This window comes from Eumetopias jubatus, unplaced genomic scaffold, assembly GCF_037043125.1.
Source record: "Eumetopias jubatus isolate StellerSeaLion01/CBP00866 unplaced genomic scaffold, mEumJub1_p1.0 scaffold_15, whole genome shotgun sequence".
In the NCBI taxonomy this organism is placed as follows: domain Eukaryota; kingdom Metazoa; phylum Chordata; class Mammalia; order Carnivora; family Otariidae; genus Eumetopias; species Eumetopias jubatus.
The window spans coordinates 61,909,516-61,918,210 of record NW_028274821.1 but is presented as its reverse complement, the minus strand read 5'-3'; positions in this window follow the sequence as shown (position 1 = coordinate 61,918,210).

The window sequence follows — 8,695 nt, the reverse complement described above, 5'->3', positions numbered from 1 at the left end:
GCATGGCCAACAAGAGGTGGAGCTAAAACTTAAACCCAGATGGGTCTGACTCTAAAGCCTGCCATCTTGTCTGCTACACCATCAGTCTAACTAGAATGCAGTCATAGCTTGAGGCCTGCTTTGGTACAGTAGATTGAGAGCAATTGTAGAGGGCCTTTAATACCAAACAGAGCACGCAGGTGCCATCTTGCAGGTAAAGGAGAGATGCTGAAGGAGCCTGGAACATGGTAGCTCTGTGCTAGACAGAGTGGTAGCCTGGTGGCTGGTGGGGGAGGTGGTATTGATCCTTAGGAAGAAAAGGGGCAAATCATGAGATTCTGTCCTCTTTCTATAACCAACCCGAGGGTATGAAGGACTCTTTCCCCATGATACATAGCTCACAGGATAAATGTCTGTTTTATAAGATTAAGCTACAAAGTAATTAATAAACATAGCCACAATGTGCAAGCAAATAAAAAGAAAGCAAAAGAGCCAAAGGAGGAGAGACTACAAGCCCGGTACTGTCCCTTCTGACACAGCCGGTGCTGGTATGCACCTCTGTGAACAAAGAGCATGTGTTCCAGTGACATGCTTCTTTGTCAGGGGCTTCACTGCCAGAGGCATAAATAACACAGGCAGAACAGGGTGTGTCTCAGTGCCCTGCCAACATCTTCCACTGGACTGTCAGTCCACAGGCCTGAAGGGGCTGTTGTCATAGTGCCCTAGTTTTGAATGTTGCTGTACTTAAGTGCATCTGGGTGTGAAAAAGAAGTAGAATATATCATTGTATCTAATCCACAATTATGTCCAGAGATTTCTGGATTTGAACAAGGGCTGGAAGAGATTAAGGGAAAGTAAAAAACACTTTGTTTCTTAGGGAGTCTGAACTATGGGCGAATCTCTTTTTACTCCCATTAATGTTAATGTCTGCATATATATATATATATATATATATATATATATATATATATATATATATAATAATGCCCGATTTGGGCACTCCTTTGAGTCTTAAAGCTGCCTGTGAACCAGAATGTGTGTGTATTCCAAAAAGCTCCAAAATGTCTGAGAACACTCTGAGCTAATTTGTAACTCCTTGGACCTGCTCTCCACCCCACTGCCTCAGCAGCATCATCAGATGACCCGAGCCTTCCACAAACTCTGTGGCTGTGAACAGAATTTAATAAATCTGAAGGTGAGAGGAAACAGCCCCTCTCAGGCATTGGTTTAACTGACTCTGCAACCAGTTTAGCAGAATGGGCACATTTCCTCTTTAGTAAAGACAGTATATGAAGCTGATGCATAATATAGGGTGAGGAGATCATTGTTCTTTAAATACTAAATACTTCCATTCTTCCCCTCCTCTCCCATGCATATGTGCATACACTGGGAAATCTGCCTTTTGGGTTTCTACAACATATGTGGGTACCTGTTACAGCAGTTTGACAACAAATGGGAGTTGAAGGATCTAAATTCTCAACTAGACTGTGAGCTCATACAAATATTTCTGAGGATATGAATGGAGAGTAGAAGCCTGGGGCCATCTTTAGGACACAGGTGCTCTGCAAACGTGTGTTATGTTGAAAATAATGTCACATGTATTCAAAGATACTGTCTAAGCAGCTGCGATTGTTGAGACAAAGGGAGAAAGAGAAGCAAATAGGTGAAAATGGGGTAAGGAATGAGATCCTATTAGTCTCCAGATGGTAAAAACAGGGGAGGAGAGAGTGTCAGGTGTGTAGACAGCTGCAGGTCTAGTAAGGGGCCCCTGACAAGGAAACCAGATTCCTTTCTGCTCTCTGAAACAGCTGTAGGTGCTAAGCCTTCCTGGTGCAGCATGAAGAGCTATGACTAGTCAAGTTTAATGTTTATTAAACATCATCCTTATGCCAAGTACTTTGCTTGGGACTTTCATGTACACTGCATCTCAGTTAATCCTGGCAACAGCTCTCTGGGACAAGATTATAATCCCCTTTTATTGTTTAGGAAACAGGTTCAGTGAAGCCAAGTGGAACTCACATAACCAGTAAGAACCTGGATTTCTCTGTCATTAAGGTCTCACTGTAATTCACTCCAATTACTTTGATCCACTAGTCCTCACAACTGCTTCTGAAAAATTTTTTTGTTTTCTCTGCTTTAAGAAGATTTACGTGCTCATCATGGAGGAGGTGGAAAGTAAAAAAAAAAAAAAAGCAAAACACCAAAACCGAGAAAATAAAATAAAATTTAAAAATTAAATTCCTACCAATGAGACTTAGCCACCATTAAGGCATATATTCTTGCAGCTTTTGTCCACCTGTGTATTTTTTTTGTAAAAAAACAATATTCATATTTATCATGAGTATAAATTCTGCTCAATGTTTTTCCCTTTTCAGAGAGGGACTCTATTGAGTTAGGAATTCTGTTCCATTACTTATTGGCTGTGTGCTTTTGGACAAACCACATAACCTCTCTGAGCCTGAGGCTGCTTGTCTGGGGACTGTTGCAAAGATTAGACATGGTCATGTGAGTGAAGCTCCTGCCTGGCACAGTGCCTGGCATTCTCCTCTGTGCCCCGGGCATAGTCACCAAAAGCCCGAGTCCCTCCCTTACCCTAAGCAGAGGCCCAGAGTTCGCAGGCTTCCTCGAGGCCACAGCAGACTGTGGCCATCAGTCCTTCACCTCCACTCCATGTCCTTCATCTCCTGTAGGGACCGTGCCCCTCTGCCTGAGAGAAGGGCTCACCCAAAATCAATATATGTTTTCACGCTCAAAAGGGGCAGGCTCATTTTCAGTTTCACTCAGTCCATGGTTTCCCTTGAGGAATTGGGAATGTGTTCCTGAGCTAGTCTGGAATATATCTGAGTGGCCCCACAATGTTGAGCATCCCTCTCCATAATTAGCCATCGTCCCCACCATCTGGACCCTCTCCTACCTCACAAGGATTTCCTTGTCTTGTCCACACAGTACTAAGACTGAATCTCCGAGTCCTGCTCCTGTTGACTGAACTTTCCATCTGTTCTCAAGCTTGCTTTGTCAGCCCCTGCCTGGCCCAGGGCCCCTCAGTGGGCATGCAAGCTACTCCTCCCTCACTCTAGACTCGGACACTACTCAGGGAATTTATGTGCTCCCCAATTTGTTAGGTTCTTATTTTGGTAAAGGCCAGAAATCCCAGGTACCCTCACACTCTACTTCTTCCTTGAAAGCAGGTTCCTGGGTGATTTTTTTTTAATGTTTATCTATGCATGTACTATAGAAAACTTGGAAAATATACTTAATGAAAGAAGAAAATAAAAATCTCAATTCAGGGCTAAGCACAGCTTATGTTTTGGTGTCTATTCCTCCAGTCTTTTCTCTACCCACATATGACACTTTCTCAAGTCTCAGGTTGCCAGAAGCATCGTCTCATTAATAACAGCTTTTCGGGGGGGCAGGGAGGGGAGAGCCCACTACATTAAATATTCATATAGATTATAAAAGACATCCTTATTTCAGAAATAGCAAGTAGTGAAAAAAAGTATCATAGTACCTAGGAAATACTGTATATATTACATTAAAATTTTTTTCATAAGTGGAATGATACTGTAACCTGCTTTTTTTCGTTAACAATATATTATGAACATATTTCCATGTCATTGAATAGTCATCTACAATATATATTCCTTGAGGACATTCTTCTACAAAATGAAAATAGCTTTTCTTTTTCTGAATATAAAGACAATACATATTCATGTAGCAAATTCATGCAATGCAAAAAAGTATAAAGAAAAAAAAGCCAGCCAAAATCCCATCACCTAGTGGCCACCACTGTTAACATTTTTGTGACTATTTTCTGAGTTATCTCTATGAATGTAGATGCATGTGTAAAATATATAATATTATATAAGTGCAATCCGACTATAAATGGTGCTTTGTGACATGCTTTCCTTTTTCTCTTAGCAATAGATTGCTCCAAGTCAATAAATATAGGTCTCCATTGTTTTATTTATTTGTTTATTTCTCTGTAGGTCTCCATCATTTTTAAAGTCTGCATCATATTTCACTGTATGGATGTAGCATAATTTATTCACCTGGTCTCCTACTCATCGACATTTAGGTTACTTCCAGTTGTTCACCACTATGTTTAACAGCTTTGTGCAATTAGCTCCTGAAAATAAATTCCTAGAAGTACGATTCCTGAATCAAAGTATATATGTTTCAAATTTGGATGTGCATGGCAAATTGCCCTTCAGAGGCTGTACTTCTTTCATATTCCCATTAGCACCATGTAAGATTTTCCCCTTACCCTTTCCTAAATTAGGTATTATCTTTCAAAAAATCTTCAGCCAGTCAGTTTCCAAGTAATGACAAGGTTGAAAACCTAAGGGTGCCAAGACAATTCAATGTGAAAAGAGTAGTCTTTTAAACAAATGGTGCTGGGAATATTATACATCCACACGCAAAAGAATGAAGTTGAACCTGTACCTCACAGGATATACAAAAATTAACTCACAATGGATCATAGACTTCAGTATTAGAGCCAAAACCGTAAGATGCCAAAGAAAAGAAAAGAGTTCATCTTCATGACCTTGGATTAGGTAAAGCTTTCTTAGATGTGACACCAAAAGCACAACACACCAAAGGAAAATGAAAGATAAATTTGGCTAATCAAAATTTTAAAACTTTGGGTTTCAAGTGACACCATGAAGAAGGTAAAAAGACAACGTGTGGGATGGAAGAAAATATCTGGAAATCATATATCTAATAAGGGACTTGTATTCAGAACATATACAGAACTATTAGAATTCAACAACAAAAAGACAACCCAATTACAAATGAACAAAAAATTTGAACGACATTTCTCCAAAGAAGGTATACAAATGACCAATAAGCACATGAAAGGAGCTCAATATCATTAGGCATTGGGAAATGCAAACCAAAACCTCAGTGAGATACCACTTCACACCCACTAGGATGGCTATGATAAAAATGATGGACAACAAGTGTTGGTGAGGATGTAGAAGAATTGGAAACTTTGTGCGTTGCTGGTGGGAATGTAAAATGGTACGGCTGCTCTGGAAAACAGCTTGGCAGTTCCTCAAAAAGTTAAACAAAGCCAGCAATTTCATTCCTAGCTATATACCCAGGATAATGAAAATATACGTCCACACAAAATGTGCACATGAATGTTTATGGTAGCATTATGCATAATAGGTATAAATTGTAAACAATGCAAATGCCATAAACCAATGACTGGGTAAACAAAATGTGGCATATCCATACAATGGAATTTTTTTTCAGCCATAAGAAGGAATGTGGTACTGATAGATGCTACAACATGGACGAACCTTAAAAATATTATGCTAAATGAAAAAAGCCAAACATGAAGGCGACGTATGATTCCATTTATGTGAAATGTATAAAATAGGCAACTCCATAGAGGCAGAAAGTAGGTTAGTGGTTGCCAAGGGCTGGGAGTAATGGGGACTGAGCGCTAATGAGTATGAGGCTTCTTTTGAAGTAACAGAAATGCTCTGTAATTTGATAATAGTGATGGCTTTAATTCATATGCTTCTTGCCATCCCCTCCCAAATCCTTCAAAGGATTTAAAAGTAAGGTTGGGAAGGGGCACCTGGGTGGCTCAGCCAGTTAAGCGTCTGCCTTCACCTCAGGTCAAGATCCCCAGGTCCTGGGATCGGACCCCACGTTGGGCTCCCTGTTTAGTAGGGAGTATGCCTCTCCCCCGACTTGTGCTCTTGCTTTCTCTCTCTCTCTCAAATAAATAAAATCTTTTTTTTTAAGATTGTATTTATTCATTTGAGACACAGAGATACAGAGAGAGAGAGAGCATGGGCAGGGGGAGAGGCAGAGGGAGAGGGAGAAGCAGCCTCCCCGCTGAACCAGGAGCCTAATGTGGGGCTCAATCCCAGGACCCGTGGGATCATGACCTGAGCCGAAGGCAGATGCTTAACCATCTGAGCCACCCAGGCTCCCCACAAATAAATAAAATCTTAAAAAAAAAAATAAAGTTGAGGAAATTTTCCCAGAAAGCAGAACAAAAAGATCAAGAAATACTGAAGGAAAAATAAAATTAAAGGATAGCCCAGGTGGTCCAATATTAAATTAATCAGAATTCAAGAAAGAAGAATAAAATGGAGGGAATTAGTGGAAGTCTACATCCCAAATGGAGAGATACCCTTCCAATTCCCCTTCCAGAAGGCTACTAACTCATCTCCAAAGGCAGGAGATTGGAGAATTCTTTTCAGGGGAAAGTAATGATTTAAGAGAAAATATCTAAAATAAGCAGATTTATTTTTTCTTAGCTACATTTCTAATTTCCAAGGGCTTTCTCTTGTTCTTTATAATTGTTCATTTTTCATAGCATCCTGTTTTTATTTCACTGATGTAACATCTTTTCCTTTTTTTAAGATTTATTTTTTAACTTAAAGATTTATTTATTTTATTTGAGAGAGAGAGTGGGGGGTGCTGGGGGGCGGCTGAGGGAGAGGGAGAAAAATCTCAGACTCCCTGCTGAGTGCAGAGCCATCCTGGGGCTAGATCCCATAACCCTGAGATTATGACCTGAGCCAAAATCAGGAGTCCGACGCTCAGCTGAGACACCCAAGCACCCTCAAGATTTTTTTTTTTTTAAACATTTTATTTATTTGACAGAGAGAGACACGGCAAGAGAGGGAACACAAGCAGGGGGAGTGGGAGAGGGAGAAGCAGGCTTCCCACAGAGCAGGGAGCCCGATGCGGGGCTCGATTCTAGGACCCTGGGATCATGACCTGAGCCGAAGGCAGGCACTTAATGACTGAGCCACCCAGGCGCCCCAAGATTTTTATTTTTAAATAATCTCTACACCCAACATAGCACTGGAGCTCACAACCCTGAGATCAACAGTCGTATGCTCCACCCACTCAGCCACCCAGGCGTCCTGATATAACATCTTTTCTATCTTTGAAGAGATAAAGTTTTATTCTCCTATCTGAATTGTTTTCATTTTCTCCAAATTCCTTTTTACTAACTCAGCTTTTTGGCTCTTGTGTTAGAGTCTTTCCCCAGTATCTGATCATTCTTGAATATTCATTCATACTTACAAGAAAGGCACTAAAAAGGTGAGTGGAAACTGTGTGCACCGGTAGGTCTTAAAGGCTAATGGGCATCATGCCATGGTGATCAGGAAACGAGCTGCCGCTTCCACTGAGAGACCCTCAAATGTCAGTCTTTTCAGTACCTACAGCTATAAAGGATGAACTTATCAAGCAATAGTACAACACAGATCCTTTGAATTTCCTGATTGAAATGACCCACCACGTCACATTGTAATGAGATTTCAGAAAACCAGAAATCCTAAAGGTGTCCTAAGAGGCAAAAAAAAGTCATAATGAAAGGATCAAAAGTCAAATGGCATGAGACTTCTCAAGAGAACATGGGAAACTAGAAGACAGTGAACAACAGATGCCTTCTGAGGAAAAGGATCCTCCTCTGAGAACTTAACACATAGCCAAACGATCACTCAGGATGAGAGAAGACTACAAATGTTTTCAAACATTCAAGATCTCAGACTAGTAACCCTCCATGCACCCTTTCCCAGGAAGCTACTGGGGAATACCGTCCCACAAGAGTAGCCGTACAGCAGGCCTGGAGAGCAACCTAGTATGAATGGAGCAAGAGGTTAGAGGGCTCCAGAACGGATGCTGGAAAATAAAAATGCGGATTACCTCCCATGTAACCACACTGAGAGGTCATTTTACAGCTCTGATTGAGAAATGAAAACGATGGAAAGAGGTAATTCTTAACTCGAGGAAAAATAAAAAGTTGTATGAGAAATACAGCTACAGAGCTCATCTGCAAACATGAAGTCACACTAACATAAATAACCAGGACTGAAAGGAGGGGTAAGTCAAAGCTGGGCGGGAGTGAGGGTGGAAGAGAAGGAAATTCCTCTTTTTCAGGGTAGGAAGTCACTAGTTAGTGGTAGGGGCACCTGGGTGGCTCATCTGCCTTCGGCTCAGGTCATGATCCCAGGGTCCCTGAGAGCCAGCCCCTGCCCGCCCCCCGCCCCCAGTCAGGCTCCCTGCTCCGTGGGGAGCCTACTTCTCCCTCTGCCCCTCCCTCTGTCCCTCCCCCTGCTCGTGTTTTCTCTCCCTTTCTCAAATAAATAAAAATCTTAAAAGAAGTTTAATAAAAAAATAGTTAATGGTAACAGTTAATGTCTCAAATTTTAAAAAAAGCTAAAGAGTACTATAACCATATTAGTTATGTAAAAGGAGGCAAACACCTCAGAGGCAAGAGCTAAAAGAACCCGAATCACTGTCTGGGGAGAAGAGGGGGTGAGGTGGGAAGGGTGGCATAAGCCCCTGTCTGGGTAAGAGCTCTGTAGTCCTATCTGGCGTTAAAAACTCTGTTCATCGAACCATGAGAGACTATGGACGCTGAGAAACAAACTGAGGTTTCCGGGGGTTGGAGGGATGGGTTAGCCCGGTGATGGGTATTAAGGAGGGCACGTACTGCATGGAGCACTGGGTGTTATATGCAAACAATGCATCATGGAACACTACATCCAAAACTAATGATGTAATGTATGGTGATTAACATCACATAGTAAAATAAAATTAAAAAAAAAAAAAACCTCTGTCCATGTATTGTATTAACTCTGAAACAAATGAAAGTTAAATTAAACAGCAAGCGAGCTGGCAGAGGAGGTTCCTGGCAGTAGCTGTGGATGCTGAGCAAAGGTGTTTGGGCTGCCTC